We start from the raw sequence: 18755 nt of genomic DNA, 5'->3' as shown, positions 1-18755 counted from the left end.
GCTGCAGCCTCTTCTCTGTGCTACGTGCAGTCTACGTACAAAGGCGCCGTAGTTTTCTGAGGGACCACCCCCGTAGATTCACGCTTTCTGGGTGACTCCGTCTCGCGAGCGGGAAACGGGAGCGCGCCGTGTTCAACGCGTGCAAGAACCGCACCGTACGAGGCTGTCCCTCATCATCAACCCGACCGCCCTCCCGTTCCAGAGGTGTAGGCCTCCCGTTCCTTTCCCCCTCTTTGAAGCGGACCGTGCGTCTTCCAAAATGCGGCGCTTCCGCTTCCGTTGACTGCGACTTCCGGGCCGTTATTACGGCACGCGAGTGCCTTGCTCACCCTGCGCCACCGTTGACGTGACGTTGCGGCGACTCGCATCGCCGCTTTCGCTCGTTACCTCGCGTACAGAATATGGCCCCTGCTCTCTCTCTCTCCCTCGCTTCTCCCAACACTTGTCGTGGCGTCCTCCGGCGCACCGATTTATGCCTCTCTTTGGAGGAGACGCGAGCGGCCAGAATTAATTAGAGCCCCCTCTGAAGTGGGCCCGAGAATCGGGGGGGGGGGGGAGAAAGCGCGACCCTCTCTTGTTGTATCACGCCGTCACCTCGTTTTTACCTTCTAGGCGAGAGAACGCCGACCAGCCTCGTCTTTTCTCTTTCCCTTCGGCGTGCTCGCTAGTTCCCCTTCGTCCCGCACTTCAACAACGTCATGAACCCTGTGGCAAAATGGATGGCTAACAAGGGAGCCCCCCCGCAGCATGCGCCATAGCAGGACGGAACGAATTCAAAAGAAAGAAAGAAGGGAGAGTCGGCGGGAAGTGATCTCAGTCCCCCCCTACATTGCGAAAAACTTTCTCCCCGCATCCCGTAACCGTCCCGACGTTACAAATCGGAAGATGCTGCCGCGTTTCCACACATCGTCCCGTCCCACTCCCCTCCCTCTTTCCTGTACTTACCTCTTCTTTTGCTTCCCCGTGTTCCTAAGCGACCCCGTGCGCCCCGAGACGGTATACTCAGCCATCGTTCCCGGGCCTTTTCTTCGGGCTGGCGAACATTAAAAGCGACTTGCACCCCTCCCATTCGGGTGGACCGACGTGGGGCTCCTGCGCTGCCTCGCCGAAAGCTCCCGCTCCTCAAGCTTCCTCTCATCCCCACTTCGTCCGGTCGACGTGCGAGAGCCCACGCTAGCGCGGCGTGGTCGGGCTGACTCAGGAGCGTCGCCCGAGCCTTTTCAATCACGGTGGATGATGCTGCTCTCTTCTCCGCGCACGCGTGGCAAGGCGCCTCCGCGATGGAATATGGGGAGCTCTGCGATGGGCGCGTGGTTCCGCACGCAGGACTGGGACGCTTCGCTCTCCCTCCAGGAAGGAAGCGGGCCAAGGTGCCGCGGCTGAGACAGCCCAGTGGAGTTCCCTTGTCAGACCCCTCTTTTTTTCTCGCTCCGATGCGAGCTGCTCTTCCATATACTGCGTTGTCCCGTACCGGGACGAACCCCCTTTTGTCTGCCAGAAAGGGCGGAGGAAAAGAGGAGGACGGTTTTCGTCCCCGCGCGGGCTGTCCTGAATCACACGTGCACGGTATACGAGCGGCGTTTGTCTTCCGTCGTGTTTACTTCTTTTGTTCTTGTCAAGCCACGCCCCGGGGTTTCCAAGCTCCCATCAAGGCTGCTTTTCCTGTGATTCTGCCAGTGCGCGAAGATTCGTGCTTGACCCACCGTTAGCTGAGATTCAGTTTGGTGGCATCTCTTGTGGAGCTGTCAGGTCTAACAATGGCCAGCATACAGGGAAGGAAGCAAAGAAAACTAAAAAGAAGTACGGCAGAGTGACTTGTTGGGCAAGTTGGTTCATTCTTAACGAGTTTATGGCGCAAATAAACACAAGAGAAGGACAATCTGATAGTATAGTTGATAGCTTGATAGTTGATAGTTTGCGCTTGTCCTTCTCTTGTGTTTATTTGCTCCATAAGCTCTTTAGAAGAAGAACACTGGTGAAGTTTAATAATATACGTTGTACGAAGCTGTCGACTCAAACGATTACTCCCCCAATAAGCTGCTTTCATAAGTTTTTCAATTAACCGTGCTAATGTTGACGGTCAAATATTGGTCCTCCTGTGCCTGTTACGTGGTTCACTTGGCGCTAGAGCACGTGAAGGCTGCGTTGTCTGTTATCCTGCCTGTGACTCTATAGTAGGACCCTAAAAATCACCACAACCTTGCAAATGGTGTACTTGCAATGCTGGCTGTCGTCCGTCAAGCCCTTGTTCGGCCGCAGTTTTTCGAACACACTCACGGTCGTTGTCAAAACGCGCTGACAATCGCCATCTTTTTTCTCATCCCCTTTGACACTCACTTCAATATACTAACAAATAAACGCAGCTAACCATTGGCCAGTATCGCTTACGCAATATGTTTTTGCGAATGTGGCCCTGCTTTACCTTATGCGAATGCAAACAAGCTGAAGTTCATGCCGAATATTTGCTTACGTAACAGTAAATAAGTATAGAAAATGGTGGACTTCCCCGCAACATGTGACGCACAGGCACAGGAGAACTCTTAAAAATGTTGTAGTGAGAAAAACATGCCGTATAACTGGAGAGTGAAACTATATTAGTTTATGGAACGCTACGAAGCTGTCTTCTAACGTATGTGTGTGACCAATTCTATCTCGGAAGAACACTTCTTGGCCACCTCAAGAACATTGAAATTTCATCATTCTCGTTTAAGTTACGTTAAATTAATTTGTAACAAGATAGCTTTGAACAGCTCGCTTCGCAGAACTTCGGACGTCGTCGTTGGAATCGCTGTTTGTGAGTGCAAAATCAGCGTCGTCTGTTAGCGGAAAAAACAACAAAGACAAAGAAAATTTTAGGAAGATGAAAAAAAAATTAGGTTTGAGGGACAAATAAACGCAGATCTCCCGCGTGGCATGTTCTGCCACAGCGCCACGCCATCGATCAAAACAGCGTAGGAAAAAAAAACGCTGTATGAATGTCATGTATAGCAGGAGGAGTTTCATGGCAGCAGTGTAGAATCGCGCCAGGTGTCAAGAAACTTGAATTGAACAACCAGCGGGTGTTTCAACGTTCCACTGATTACAAATTGCTCGAGGATCATCATCGCCGTCGTCATAATCATCATCATCATCATCACCATGTCCACTGCAGGGCAAAGGCAAGTTTCTCCAACCATTCCCTTCATACATATTTAATCATCATCAGTTGCAAGAGCATCAATAAAATGAGCAGCTGCTTAGGTTCACGCGTTGACTCATACACAGATGTGTTGTGAGCCCATCGCTGATTTGCAAAATAATGAACTGTGACGTAGTAGGCACATCGCAACTGTACTTTCAATAGACATTTTAGGATAGCTTGGAGATACGGAGAGAACAATAAGGTTGAGTAAAAAGGCAGGGAGGTTAATCAGACGAAAATTTCCGGTTTCCTACCCTGCACTGAGGAAAGGAAAATGGGTATGAAGAGATAAGGAGAGAAAGGGATGATTAGACAAAAGAAAACGGAAAACGCGTGCACACGCAAGCATGGGAGTGTCACAGTCGTTTTGCGAGTCCAGTTGACCGCAGAAATTTCAGCAACGCCTTTTTCTGGCTGGAGGGTCGAAAGTTCCGCCACTCCGAAATTGACTGCTACGAAAGCGGCCGGTCATCGAGCCGTGCTAACATTGCCGAAAGCTGTTGTCTTTGGGATCTATCGTGATGACAGTCGCAAAGGACGTGGGCAATGGTATCCTCAGTGCCACAGCGATCACACGTATCACTGTCGTTCACCCTGATCCGGTAAGCAAAGCAGTCCGTGAATGACGCTCCAACGTACAAATTTACGCTCACAGGGATTAGTTTCCTTGCGGCACGTTTGAGGCAACCATTGAGAAACGAAGCCAGGCTGGCAGTAGAGGAGGCGATGCGCATAGTGGCCGAATACGCCATCGCATTATACCCTTGAAGGTAAAGCTCGAGCGTCCTTCAAGTTGTTTTTTTTTTCCCTCGTACATAGGCTGACTTCAAGATGGGAGCAGACTTTTCTATGGAAAGATATAAGGGGACACCATTCTTATCGGTTCTCGCGATCGGTAAAGTGTTCACTTCGTCTCGGTTCATCAGTGCAACCACTCAGCTTAAGTGATGGCATGTTCTTTTAGGTGACCACTTTATAATGATTGCTCCCCTTGCGATCAGCGAGATGGACTCTGTTTCATTATTTTAGATGACTTCTGACGCGCCCAACTTACAGAAACTGCCCCTGAAATTTAATGCCCTACATTTCTCCTTCCTGCTTTCTTCGTTCCCTTCAAGATTACATGTGTCAGGATGCAATCTCGCAGTGGTCGATAGTCCCCGATTGAGCGCTGATTGGCTCTCTAAAACAAGCTATTGTGCTACTGTCAAACAGGCACAAAGTATTTTCACGGCTCATTTAGTTCTTTGGGAACAACATAATATACACATTTGACTATCGTTCTTGTAGCCGGTATTGTAATATGCCGCGTGCCACGTTGAAGCATCTATTGTTTTTGCTCTTAGACGACTCGTCGAGCATCCTCTTGGAATGAACGACCTGTATATTCAAAACGTGTATATTCAATTTTAGCTTTAGGTGATTGTATATATATAGCGTGTTCTTGTTTCGCCTTGTTTTCTCTTACGGGCTTGTTCATCGCTGTTGTCATTTTATGTACTTATTTGAGGCGTTATGGCTACTGTTTGTTTATGAGACAACTTATTGTCTTTTGTTTTTGACGTCTACGTATTTTATTGCGTGTGCAGTGAGTCTTTCTCATTCCCCAACTGCGCAGATGGTGTTTTTTTTGTGCTTTTCAGTAATAGCCGCTGTTAGTTCACAGAACAACTTCATCTCTTACGTTTCCATCGCTGACTCACTTTCTTCACTGACATGTTCCTACACGCCACAACGCTTACTCATTCACTCGCGCACTCAATCGCTTTCTCACTTATTCACCTGCAAACCAGAACGGCCACGTTCTCGCTTACTGACGCAGTCACTCATTCATGGCCTGACTTCATCACTTCAAGTCATTCATCTACGTACCTGCAGAGCGCCGTGACACCTTCACGATCGTTCTCCAATTGAATCACACAATGTGCCTCCCACTTTTCGGTCACCAACTCATTTTTCTCACTAATAAGACTGTCAGTTCACTCACTCACTAACTTACACTCACTCATCAACACTCACTCATTAACACTCACTCCGATTTCTCGTCTACAGCATAATATACTTACGATTGACTACGTGTTTTATTTTTCAAACGCTTGGCATTCTAACTCTTTGTGCTCAATCAAACAAAAAATTTTAAAATTCATGCGTGCTTTGATTTTTTTACGTTGATACTATTTCAAAACTTTTTCACTCTTACGAAACATATCACCGGCAGCGAAAGTTTTCCGCTTATAGCCCGCCTTGTTTTCTGTTGTGCCCCGCAGCAGGCAGCAGCCTCGGCATTGTGGCGTGTGCTTTTGCTTTAAAGGGCAGTGCGCTACGTGTCCGGCATGCAAATCTGTCGACTTTATTAGGCGAGCGACAATGGGCCCTTCCTTTTCTTCAACCCCGGATAAAAGGGGGTCCAAGGCAGTGGGCGGAGAAAGAGTGCGAGAACGAGGTGGGGTCGGAGAAAGTTTAATTGGGAAGCGTGCTCGGCCTCCCTTCTCACCGCCGTATGCAAGAAGCGCCATCCTATAGCGGCTCGAATGCAGGAGCGAAGGAGTGCGTCCGCGTTCCTTGTTAGCATCCTCCACCACAACTCGCCTGCCTCGGCTCCGCGGAGTTCCGCAATGTCTTGCATCCCTGAGAGCGAAACCATAGCATCGGTTCTAAGCGCAACTCGTGTGCTTAAAGAGACCCCTGACTGGGGTATCGCGTGTGCTAGCGCTGAGCGACTTAAGCGATTGTCGCGGACGGCAATGTGGCGCCGCCAAGTCGTACGGTAGTACGCGAGGGCGCCCGTTTACAGCCCGGTCGTCGTTTAATGCGCGCCCAATCAGTGCCGCCCTGTCGAATGTTCCCGAGTTTCGTGGGGCTGAGGGGTGCGATCCCCGCGAAGGCTGATGTTCCAACGCGTCACAGACGGTTCGTGCTGTTCGTATAGAAAGCCAGGGTTGACGCGGCGGTGAAGTAGAGCAACTGCGATTATCGAGTCGAGGTTTCTCCGTGTCCACGTTGGGGTGTCGAAGTTGCGCCGCCTGTGCTACCGGGACGCCGGCATATGCTGATTGCTGTTAGTTTACGGAGTACTCGAAATACTTCATTTGGCTGCTGTCATGTGCATGATGTCTGTCAGAGCTAATTGTTCTAAACAAAAGTCACTAAACCGTGGGCTGTGGAGGTACACAATGACTTTATCAGTATAATAATTGTTCCTGTGTCTCTTCGGCATTTAACGTCTAACATGGCATCGTTTGGGCTTTGATGAGCGAGACAGGTTTTAAACCCTGTGTCCGTATATGCTTCTTCGAACCCATCTGTCGGAGGTTTGTAAACCAATGTGAGTGTTACTTCAGTTCCTGCAATCAACTCGGCGTAATGATTGTTTGTAGGGGTAGAATGGAAAGTTGGAATAGTTGAAATACTTGCACTACAGATGCAGTGCTGAAGATGAAGACGTAAGAAGCAGAGTGCGCAGGACGAGTGCTGTCACGTACACAAGCTTCCATCTTTGAGTTCCTTCCTTCCCTCTTCTTTTTTTTTTCATCGCTGTGAATATGGCAAACCGAACGAATGTCGAGTGAAACTCTTGACCTTTCCTTTGTCTCGTCTTTCTACGTCGGCATAAATGCGCTAATAGTAACGTTATCTTGAAGTTCTTAATTGTTTGCATTTGTTGGTGGACACACTCTGCGTGCTATTACAAGTTTTTGGGAAACAGACTTCAATATAAGAAACTACTTTGATGGGTGATGTAGTATAAAACTGGTGCCAATATATTTCCACCGAGGACGTTGTTAAAAGAAGGTCGCTTTGTTATCAAAACACTTTTTTAATGTTACCAAATACACTTGGCGAAACTATGAACCCAGACAGGCCATTCAAGGTTAAAGAAAAAGGAGCGGGGTCATCTGCGCGATAATCAGTTCCACGAAGATATATGGAAGAACAGCAACAAAGTGATCGTCCATACGTAACCGTGAACTTGCAGCAAGTAGCAGGGAAGTCATCGCGTCGCCAAGCCACCATCAAGAAGAGTGAGGACGTGGAACGGACGCAAGCAGGCTGTACCAAAATGGTCGAGGCTTTCCAGCTTCGGGAGCTGTATGAGCAGATGGCGACTCCTATAGGTGGCAACTGGGCAAAATATATATACGAGTGTCTACGAAACGCTGCGATGCCGCAGAGTAGGTTGCCATGAGTGTGCACAACAGTTGGGGCTCCAAGAGTAAGGGAGGAAAGGGTGAGACTGACAAGATTCAGTGTCATCTTCCTCGTCCCCTCCCGAAGCAATCGGGACGTGTGGAAATGCTAGCGCCCTCATAAAATGGTGGACTCAGGAGACGTGAGGTGCGGCTGTAACGGCACCACCATCGCACGAGGACCCGACCTCCGGAGGAAAGTCTTCCCCGGCGAAGTGAGGCGGTCCATCTGGGTTGGGGAGAAGGTCACGTGATGCACTCGCCACTGCCTGCCTGCTGCTGGCGTCGCGACGCGATGACAACGTGTATACGGCGCTTAGGCGTTCGTGAGGGCTAAAAGGGCAGTGGGTGGGTGTGCGTATGTCACTAAGGTGTACATTTGCGCCTATAGCCGCCACCGTTGGTCGCCACCTCATGGACGAGATTTGGGAGGGTGCGCTGCTTGTAGCGGAGTGGCAGTGGCGAAGATTTCAGCTGTGAGAGCTTTATGCCTGTCATGCTCGAAGAATATAGCGAAGAATATTATCGGAACCAGTGGATAAGAAAGTGTGCAATGGAAGGGTGTTTTTTCTTTTTTTTCACTAAGGCGCGATGCGATGTTTTGCACAGTATTCTGCACGTTTGTAGGTAATGTCTAAGCATGGGTGTGTATTTTCGGCTCACTGAAATATTTTGTTATGCGCCTACGGGTGAACAAGTCCTCGCTGTTTTCAGCTGGTTGAAAGAGGTCTGAGGTATAACAACGTTCGTATTTTGATAAAACAGCAGAAATTTCACTTAAAAATTTAGTCAACCGTCTTGCGGACAGCTTCTGTATTAGGGCCTTTATTTACAAAACTCATGCGCTGCAGACCTTGGCAAGAGCGTTTTCCGTCCAATTCAGATTCCGGAGTTATCAACAAGCGTAGGTGACCAGCCTATGTCAAAATAACGCGGCGTCGATTCACACCTCTGGGACACTTTTTTTTTTAATGTTAAGACTCCAGAATGATTAATCCCAACTATATGAGCGAAAGTTTGCCGTCATTCCGGTTTACTGCAACTCAAAGCCGTTAGAGTACACGGCGAATCGTTGTACGGTCGCTCCAGCGTCACGCATACTGCACTCAATTCGCTGCTTGGTCGTGATCATAGCTGCACTAACCGAAGGATAGTTTCGCCCGGCATGGGACGTATATTCGCGTCCTTTCCCCGCAACCTCTGCAATAACTGCCGCGGACTCCGCGCAGATAATTGGACCCATGTTTCAGATTGCGTCCTGGGCGATTGAGCCACAGGAGCCCAACTGCTATATCTCTTCTGAGTTTTTACTGCATGCACGGGCATGGATGGGTGTCAGTGGTTGACACCGACTGCCCTTTCTCACACTGACCTTAGTGTTACGTACTTTACTGAAACTTTCCTTGTGTGTACGTAGAAACGCTAACGAATGAATGTATGAGTGCACAATGTACCCGCATGTTCGCACGATGGGAGTTTAGCTTTTGTTGCACCTTCTTGTTTAAACACGCGACAACTTACCTGAAAGACAATCTGGCTTGCACTTTGGTAGCTGTTCTATGGGCGCGAGACGAGTGCTGTATTAAGATGCTGATATCATGGCTATTCGCCTGTTTAATCACCCGGTATGTGTGCTTAGAAAACTGTGTTCAGCATATGTAACTGGTGTTTGTATCATCATGGTGCCATGAGAGTCAACATCGCCCCGATAGTACACAGCAACAACAACAATTGTGTTGGAATTGGTCACGGATCGGTAACAATTCTTCCCATTTCATGATACAAGCATAGCTGCTATGGTCAAAGTCGGCCGTGTGTGGTAGAAGAAGACTATCATTATGAACCAGCATGTATTCTTTTTTTTGTATTCTTTGCCTTCCTCGACTTCGTTTTCTGTTTTGGTCATAAAAACACACTGACACAAAAACAGATAAAGATAGAGCAAGCATAGCCATGTACAGTGTAGTATTGCAATGTGCGGGAAAAGACAGGTTAAACCTTGAAAACACAGCCAATCCAGGACATTTTTTGTCCTTTTTTTTCTGGCGGGCTGCCTTAGAGAACTGCGACTACGGCGTTTAGAGCGTAGTCATCAGTTCGATTCTCTTTACGGCTACATTTCGACAAAGACGAAATGTAAAAACTCTAGTGTACTTATCTTGATCTGCAGCCAAAAGTTTTATCCGGTGCACTCCACAGTGGCCATTCCTATCGCCAATGCGTTGCCTTCAAAAATTAAACTGAAAGAACCAATTAACAATTTCGATATTGTGAATTGGTGGTCGTGACAGTTACCTTGATTCTTTTTGCCATCTCTCTTAAAGCAGCTTTAAGAATAACTGCTACTGCTGCTTCGAAAAATCATCGGCCAATTCACGAATCTCTCAAGAATCGAAATGCAAGCAGCCGCATGCAATACTGGCCGCCAGATTGACTCGGCCAGTGTCTCTTGTAAGTCGTTCGAAACCACGTACACGTGCACAAATACCATTCAGAACCCAGAAAGAAAAAAAAGTAGGAGGAAAATGCAAATAAAGTCACGTGTGCTCGCTGTGCTGCTTTTAAAGGGGCTCGGGATAGTGTAAGTTCCTCCATTTCTCTCGCGAAGTTTAATTAAGGTCATTGACGAGCGAGTGATAAATTATGCCTTTTTCTGCGTCCAAGCGAGGCTCGCGAACGCTGAAACACGCAGGCCAGAGTAAAGGATCGAGACAGGAAGGCCTCTCACGTGCGGCTACATTCACGCTGTGCCAGCCGTGCGTCAAGACGGCGCCTCGGGCCAGCCGAAAAATTTGGCGGGAGAAACTCATTGGTGACGGGAGGTGGAAGGAGTGTTTCCCGTACGGGATCCTTTGTTGCGGCCACTGCCGAGGAACTTAAGCAACGCAGGGAGGCACGGGAGAGGTTCAAGGGTGAGGGCGCACATGCAAGGGGTAATGTGATGGTTGTAACGAGTGTTGCGCCTATACCTCCGCTCTCGCTCCTGGCCGCGCTTACTTATAACGATGGAGACGCTGTTGTGCACAGGCCGGCCGGCTTGGCTGATTAATAGTCCCTAGAATCCTGGACACCCCCCTTGACGAGGGGAGTGATGATCTCTTTGGCTCGTTGTGCGCTTCATACGGGATGGATTCTTTAGCCTCGCAATCGAATGGATCCCGTTTGCTGTTTCTTGTTTCGCGACTTTTGCTTATCGTCGTAATAATGAGAGATAGTCAAGACGTGGTCTGTAACTCCCTTGCGTCATTTTGTGAGGTGGTAAGTTACTTTTTGTTCTCGAGAAGGGAGGATATACTTTACCCGAACAAAATTTTGCGGTGGTGTTTCGCAACGTAATCATTGCTGAGCCATTCTGTCATTTTATGGTTATCTTTTCTGTTTTCCTGTCCCAGTCTTGAACCCACTTCATTGAGATCTGCCATGGAATGTCTTTTGGCTGCGATTTCTGGAAGATTAATGCATTGCTTATAAATAATGGTTCTGAAAGTGTTGTTTTAATTGAAGCGCAAACAAAACTTGTTTTCCTGAACAATCAACCCATCTTTCACCCTCCTCTCTGTCGCTTAATCTTGGACAGAAAAAGTTCAGCGCTGTCAGATGCAGCTTCGAATATATTGATCAGCAGTAACTCCGTGAGTCCCCAGCTCTCTCCCCCCCCCCCCCCGCCTTTCTTTATTTTCATCTTTAACTGCCATCTTTGTTTGAAGGCGGTATATTAGTAACTTCAGAAACCACCTGAAGACAATATTTAGTGCAATAACTAGGCACCTCTACTCTGGTGTATCTCCAGTATGAATTCGGCAGTGCCATGTACGAAAGAGAGAGAAGTCGAGCGAAGGAGACAGCTAGTAAGAGGGACAAGGGAGAGGTGGGTGTGCAACAGGGACACATATTCGCGTTCTCCGCCGTCTCAAGTGACTTTCTTAAAAGCTAATGCAGTGCTTACAGAGCTATTCTTTTTTTTCTATTTGACGCTTTCTTTTCAATGACAAATCTGCACGCAATTACTTTTTATTGGTCACCCGAATGACGGGAGTTCTCGCTCGTGTGAAAGCGGCTGCCTTAATTGCCTGTACACATCATCCGACCTTTCTGCAATTTTCTGCACAATTTCGGTCTGGGTAGCCCGTCACCTTTCTCCCCTCTTTTTTTTTTATTGACGAAATTCCACATGCCGCCGTGAGATTGATCCGACATGTCCGAAACTACCAAAACGTTCAATCTCGTAGTCGTATCGGTGATGTGATTAGCGCAAAGAATGTACTGAGTCTCAAAGCCGCTCCCCTACTTTTTTGATATCCCTCACCGCAATGTCCGAAGGTTTCGACGAACTTGAAAAAATAAAACTGTTGTGCTCACCAGACCAGTCGCCGACTGATATGCCAAGCCTACAACACAGGCTTCGGTGTACTGGGTGCTTCAGCTAACTGACGTCCAGTATACTTTTAATTCGTGCACACGAGAAAAGCTAAGGAAAAATTGAACGTGGCAGCTATCTCAGCATAGATTAAATAACTCAGCGTAGTTGAACAATCGAACAACTTTCCCACCATATTTTTTTTTCTCGGTGTTACTATTTGAAGAGTTAAAAGTGCATTTTTGTTAAGTACTCAGCTTATCAGATCAGCAGTTATGTTATCAATGGCGAAATATTCCAACATTTTAAGACAAGTGCAACATCTTCTGCGTCGTAAATGTTTCGTTGGAGTCACTAACTAAAATATGAGTTTGGTAATATTTGTTAATTAACGAGCTAGGTGGAATGGAAAAATGTCCTATCGTTCTGCGTAGGCTCCGAACAATGCTCGGCCAATTCGACCCGCTTACTACATGTGTTTGTTTATGTAATGCAAGAGGCAAGTTAGCTGAAACACCTTATATACGCATAGAATGGCTACATTTCGGTTCATGTCAAAGTGTAAAAGCATTTTTGGAATGAAGCCATTTACGCGGGGACAAGTATCACTTTTTCTAGAATCTCAATTCGACCTAAACTGACATCCGCTTTAAAGGTGATTTCTCTTTCTAAGGTGACTTCAATCTTTCCACTATTATAACACAGTTATAGTAGCACTGACGCTAAAGTGAAGACCGGCTTTTGCTTTTGGTCAATATCCTCCTATATACCACAAGTAACTGTGTAAGGAGATAGTGTGGAGGAAACGCGGTAAAGGTATGAAAACCCACAATAAAAAAAATTATCGGCGTGCGTTGTTAATGTCGTCCGGTAGTGGCGTTTATTTCAGTGGTACGTATTCGCTCATGATAACTGCCGCGTTACATTGACAGTCCCAGGAGAACCTCGACCAGGGGCTGCTTTGCTGTTGAAAGCACCGTGTTCAGGCGTCATGTGGTGAGAGGCGATGAGTTAACAGATATTATACTGCGTTGCAGAAGCGCACTGACGCACCATGCATCACACCACGTGAATTGCGTACTGAGTATAGTTAGCCGAAAGCTGCCCTGCCACTACACATTCCTAAGTTTCAGCGACACTAGGGGACACCTGTACTTAGCGCTGTCTCTCGGTGGCAGCAACGGCGTCCTGCTTTAACTGAATGGGAAAGGAGTGGAAACAATAGTATACGCTGTACTAAAAGAGCTCTCAGAAGCTACGTAGTCGAACCAAGTGGCATTTCAGTGGATTCCTAGTCACTGCGGAATCAAGGAAAATGAAATGGCAGATGAGTTGGCGAAAACCGCTCATCATTCTACGCAAACGTGCCTCATTCCTGTATCTCAATATGATGTTAATAAAATTTAAAAAACAACGAAACGTGAACTGTGCTTGTCTACCTGGTTCACAGACAAAACAAAGGAATCGATCCTATATTTTGTTGTTTCTAAACTTTAATGTCAATTAGACCGTGACCTCCCAAGGCGTATAGACACACTCATACATCGCCTAAGACTCGGAACTGCTTACACAATGCACTTCTTACTTCGTATTCAGCGTTCAACATTGTCAGCATGTTCATACGGCCATGACGATGAGGATATCTGTCACCTCTTGCTCGACTGTCCGAAACACGACACACACCGAAGGCGACTCGAACAGGAACTCCATAGGTTATATCCCGAGCAGCTATTTGCGTTGAATAAAATACTAGGCCCATGGCCATCTAAAACAAAGGGCAAAGCAATGATGTCGCTGCAACACTTTTTCGAAGAAACGAAGATTGGTGATCACTACTGAGTGTACTATAGTTAAAAGTGAGCGTGATGACTATGTGTTTCTTCAGACCATAGGAGAACTTTTGCTCTCACCTCAGTAAGACTGTATATATTTATATATGCTATTTTGTTTTCTTTTCTTTAATTGTAACAATCAACTGGAAAGGGGTAGCCGTCGCCAAGCAACGGTGACGAAAACCCTTTCGCTTATTTTCTATTTCAATAAGAAAGAAACAGAATGATAACTTTTTAGAAAGCTGGGTAATAATAAACGACCTCTTTTTCTATGCAGCAGAGACCTATTGGATCATTGTGGTGAAATGGCAGTAGGCAAACATATATAAGTAATGCCTCCTATACATTCCTAGGCTTCATTGTTTATGATGGTTTCATTAGGTTGCCTTTCTATCTCAGTTATATACACAGTGCGCTTTACGACACTCTCAAACGCCTCTTTCACGCTGTCACTCTCGCCAAACTCATGAGTGATTGTGTAGAGAGAGAGAGAGAGAGAGAGAAAGACGTTCTTCCCAAGATGCAAGACGATAGCAATTGACGAGCGCACCCATGCACTGCCGGCCGCACTCTTTGCCTTCTTTGCCAAGCGTGGACATCGAGTCCATTTTTAACCATTTGGCCGATGAGACGTCCTTAACGGTCGCGAGCTGTCGTTGCAGACCCGCCCATGCCACTTGTTTTCAGTCCGTCTCGCTCTCTTGTTTTTCTTTCCGCGGTGGTCATCTTGAATGTTCCGCCATCTCCATTTCCATCTCGTTCTTGCTGTCTGCTACTCTGTTTTCGTTTCTTCGTTTCTTCGTATGTAGGCCTATAGCTTGTTGGACGCGCCCGAAGCGGCGGTGGTCCGGGCACTTTTCTCCGCAGAAAACGAATGACCTCCGTCTACTAAACTGTTGCCCGTAACGTGAAAGTCACAGCCCGCTCAGAGTCCCTGAGTATATATGTTTCTCCGTACATATGCGAGGACGTTCGACCTCCCATTCTTTTCTCAGCTACTTGCGGTTTACCCTCTCGACTGTTGTACGTGCTGGCAGCCTTGTCGGTATTGTTCATTCTCTTTTGTCATGTCGGTTTTTACTAGCCTGAAAAAATGTGTCGGCGCTGAAACCAGGCACTGCTGTGTGTAATTTTTCATCTTTCGACAGAACTCGCGTTCTCTTCAAATATTACACTTCAGCGATTGCATTGCACTGTAGTGCATCCTGGAGTGATTATAGAGCGCGAGCGCGAACTGTTATTTCCTTTTGTGTGTCTGTGCTTCAGGCTGCTTCTGCGCCTAAATGACTTGATGATATTCGCGAAAGCTGTTTGTCTATTTGACTCGTCTACACCTGGCGCACCTTTGCGCCCTCTGTTTCTGTGAATAGTTTACTATGTGTGAATAGTTTACAACATACAAATAGTTTACAATATTACACTACTGTACGCAATAGAAACGCCACTGAACTACCTGCTACCATGTGACTACCCGCCGTGGTACTAAAGTGCGATAAAAAAAGGAAAATGCCCAGTGGGTACGTTGCGCTGCTGATCGAGCTGAAAGTAAACGGTTCGACTTCTGGTCATGGCGACTGCATTACAATGGCGGAAAAATGCTCAAATAGTCATGCCTTTAATGTTATGTTTTAGGTGGTCACTAGTAGCGATAAATCATTCCAAAATTTCTCACCAAACGGCACGTTTTCATTATCAGATCTGTTAAAAGTTTCGAGGAGGAACGCGAACGACAAAAGACAGGAATGCTACCAGTCCTGTCTTTTATGTACTTTATTTTTCGAAGCTTACTTAATGAATTTTATCGCCTATATTCATTGAGTTTTTTTTTAATTTCTAAAAGCAAGTTTTGATCGAATATGCAGTGAGTAACTATATGAATAATGGTCGGTGCAAACTGACAATACCTCATAAAGAAAAAGATAAGTATGTGGGACTATTTTCGATAAATCCTGATTACCGCGTAAATGGCTCTGTTAAAAGTGACTCCTCGACAGTTCCCAACTTTTTTTTTTTTGGTGTACGGGCTAGTCAGACGCAAAGCACTTCTCGCGTAAAGGTACAAGTCTGCAACGTACAAGTCTAAGGTCAAGTTTGTCGTGTTCAACTGTCCATCCTTTTGTTGCGATAGCAATTATATAGACAGTCTCGACTGTTTTTGCCGCCGTCGCCGTCATTCGCGGGCTAGTCTGCGCGCGCGCTTCTCTCGCCAGCAAACAAGGAGAGGGGGGAGGGAGGAGCGATTATGGTTGCCGCGGTATAGCGGCAACGTTCAGCGCACGCCTTGTGCCCTCACAACAGGTGGGAGCTTCTACGTGCTGCGTTCTCAACACACGCACACAAAAATGGTGTCAAAAGTCTGCCTGGAGCGGACGTGTTCTCTTACACCGTAGTTTTGAAGAGTTACGTGAGATCACTGCTATAGCCTAACTTCGTATATCAACGCCGTCATTACCCACGAGCCTTGTTGGGGTCATCTACTGTGGCCGCGCCGCAAGGAACTTGGTTACTTAGCAAGCGCATGCTTACTACAATCGATATTGCTCCTGAAAAATGCTAGCCTTGTCTCGTAAAACAATCGAATATGTTGCTGTCACATTCATTGAATCGCCCTTTTGGCGAAACTGTGACTTTTTTTTTTTCTTTTCATTGCGCCGATGGTGACCTCATAGCCAAGTCGTTGTCGTCGGTGTCTTCGTCGACAGAATGACGTCGTTTACACTTTTACCACAGAACTTGACATAAGGGATAGTTTTGGATGCCTAGCTGCTGGAATTTCGTATAGCGTCGTTGCGAGAACTCATGAGCTATGAGTCATAGGCTTGCCCATTGCTTGATACACTGATGTAAAGATAGAAATATAGACGAAATTTTTTACAGGCCACTATAAGCGTGCACGTTTCATGGTCAACGTTTTATCCCCGCCGCTGCTAAAAAAGCTGTCTGTCTTGACCTCTAAAAAAATCGTTGCCTGTCAGCACTTTCAAACATGAAGTATACCTCGAAGACATTGGTCACCTGAAGTAAGCAGCTTGTCGGAAAAGTGTACCCTAAAGGTCACACTGACAGCTAACTAATGCTTTTGAAACTTTATCCACAACTTTTCTCGACAGTCCTTTACTCGACACCGTGGCGATGCTAAATGTTCGGAAACAGATTGACGGTCTTCGCGAGCTTGCTGCATTCAGCGAACACAAACTTTCGTGTGACAGGTGTGGCGTTTCTGAATTGTAGTGACGCGCCCTTTATCATAGGTATATGCCAGGCTCAAAACAGACGTCAAAAGGAGTTAGGAGAACTTATTTAGGCGAACTTATTAGTACTAGATATCACCGCACCTTCGCGCCATCTCGCTAGTTCCTGTTACGATGTACAGTTTTCTCGACTTTGTCATCGTGAAAACGAAATGTGGTTTAACATCCCAAAACGTTGATACTATTATGAAAGACGCCGTAGGGGAATGCTCCAGAAATTTTTACTATAACTGGGGTTATTTAGCATGCATTAAAATTTGAGCACACGGGCCTCCATCAAAAACGCAGCCACCACGGCTGGAATTTGATCCTTTGATTTGTGGGTCAGCAGCCGAACTCCATAACTACTAGATCACAGTGCGTGGCAGGTTCGCATCGTGATAATAGTATAGGCATATCATCGCGCTTACCTCGAGGATGTCTTCATGGTCCTGCCGTCATGAGTGCCGAAATTATGGACTATGACAGAGACTAACATAGTGACTGCCTGGCGAGATTCACAGAGTTCTTTCTTTATATGTAAATTTGACCATCACGTAATGATGGTCTCGTGTTTATTCGCAGTATTCAAACTGCTGTGACAGTTGTCGAATACTTTTTTTTAAAGAAAAGCTTCTCAGTCTAAGTTTGAGCTTCAGCTACATATTCACATCATTTTATCGGAGTGTGTTGATGTCACGTATGTGCTTTTTTCACCTGTCACCTGAACGAAAAAACTGCGGTGTTAAAGTTACCGCGTCATAGGCAAAAACCACGCTTATGTTCAGTGCTGAGGCTGCGTTCGCTGTCTCGAGTTCTTGTAACCTGGTTATGTTCGATTTCCCTCGGAGTCAGCGAAAAAGCTTTCGGGTGAAGTGTCGTTTATACAGTATAAAATTCGAAAGCATCGGCAACAACGTGTGCATCGATATAACTGAGAAAACGTTCGAAAGCATTGGCAAATGCCCACCGACGACGCCGGAGATCGCGAGTGCACAGCCCCGTAAAGATTGCAAGGTGACAGAAACTGGAAGCACCTGGGGCATGAAAACGTGCGAGGGAATATCCGGAAGATGAGAAATACAAATGTTGGCTCTGAAAACGCCAAACTTCGAAAAATGTTTCCGCAATACCTTTCGCTTGACAAGAAGTTTGATCTTTGACAGCGCCACGCGTTCGGACAGGTGTGAAGAGGATGAAAGCATTGCCATATGCGCGACTACAAGGTAGACAAAACAAAAGCGCCAAATGGGCTTTATACGTCACCGAGTGGGCTTTATACGTCACCGAGTGCAGTCTTCAAGCTCGCGATGTGTGTCCCCCGCAACCTTCTCAGCGTACACCACTGAGTAGGTTTCTTTTTATAGAGACAAGCCTGTCGAGAAAGGCTGAGCAAGCATGCTCTTTATATAAGATAACATAAAAACTGTACGAAGTACTGACCGCCGAATGATGCGCAGTCATGGACAATTCATCGTCACCAGTATCAATACAAACTAAAACTGAAGACATAACTGCGGTAGGTCGACCAATGAAGTTTTGTTACATGTGCTTTAAGTAGTTTGATTTTCTTGGTTTTGGCATGTCAAGCCCCAAAACTCATTCAATCACTTGACTTCAGTCGTTACAAAAAAAAAAGAAGAGAGAAAACAAGAAAATGGGTAGTATAAATTCACGTATAGGATTGATTATAATTAAAAAAAATTACATGAAAGCGGAATATTGCATTCATAATAGCAAAGTGCCTCAAAGATTACGCTTCGTTTCATGAATAGGTCCACGCTTACCGCGCTTAGATTTCGTAGTTGTAAGCGTGGCTTCCGCAGTATGTGTCAGCTATGCTACTGGAACTAGTCGCAGAAGCCGCTATAAGAATTAAAGATATGCCTGGTGATCCAGAACAACGTTTTGGCAGCGGTATAAAGAGATTTGTTCACGTTTAAGGCACAATGCATCTTCCTCACAATC

General features: G+C 46.4%; 1 protein-coding gene across 1 annotated transcript in view; it reads left to right on the top strand.

The window, feature by feature from the left end:
- zfh1 (Zn finger homeodomain 1) overlaps nt 1–18755 on the top strand; it is a 637515-nt gene that overhangs the window by 475130 nt on the left and 143630 nt on the right. The gene's annotated exons all lie outside the window — the stretch shown is intronic.

The sequence above is a fragment of the Rhipicephalus microplus genome, chromosome 4 (genome assembly GCF_043290135.1).
Source record: "Rhipicephalus microplus isolate Deutch F79 chromosome 4, USDA_Rmic, whole genome shotgun sequence".
NCBI lineage: Eukaryota > Metazoa > Arthropoda > Arachnida > Ixodida > Ixodidae > Rhipicephalus > Rhipicephalus microplus.
This window is presented reverse-complemented; position numbering and strand designations above follow the sequence as displayed.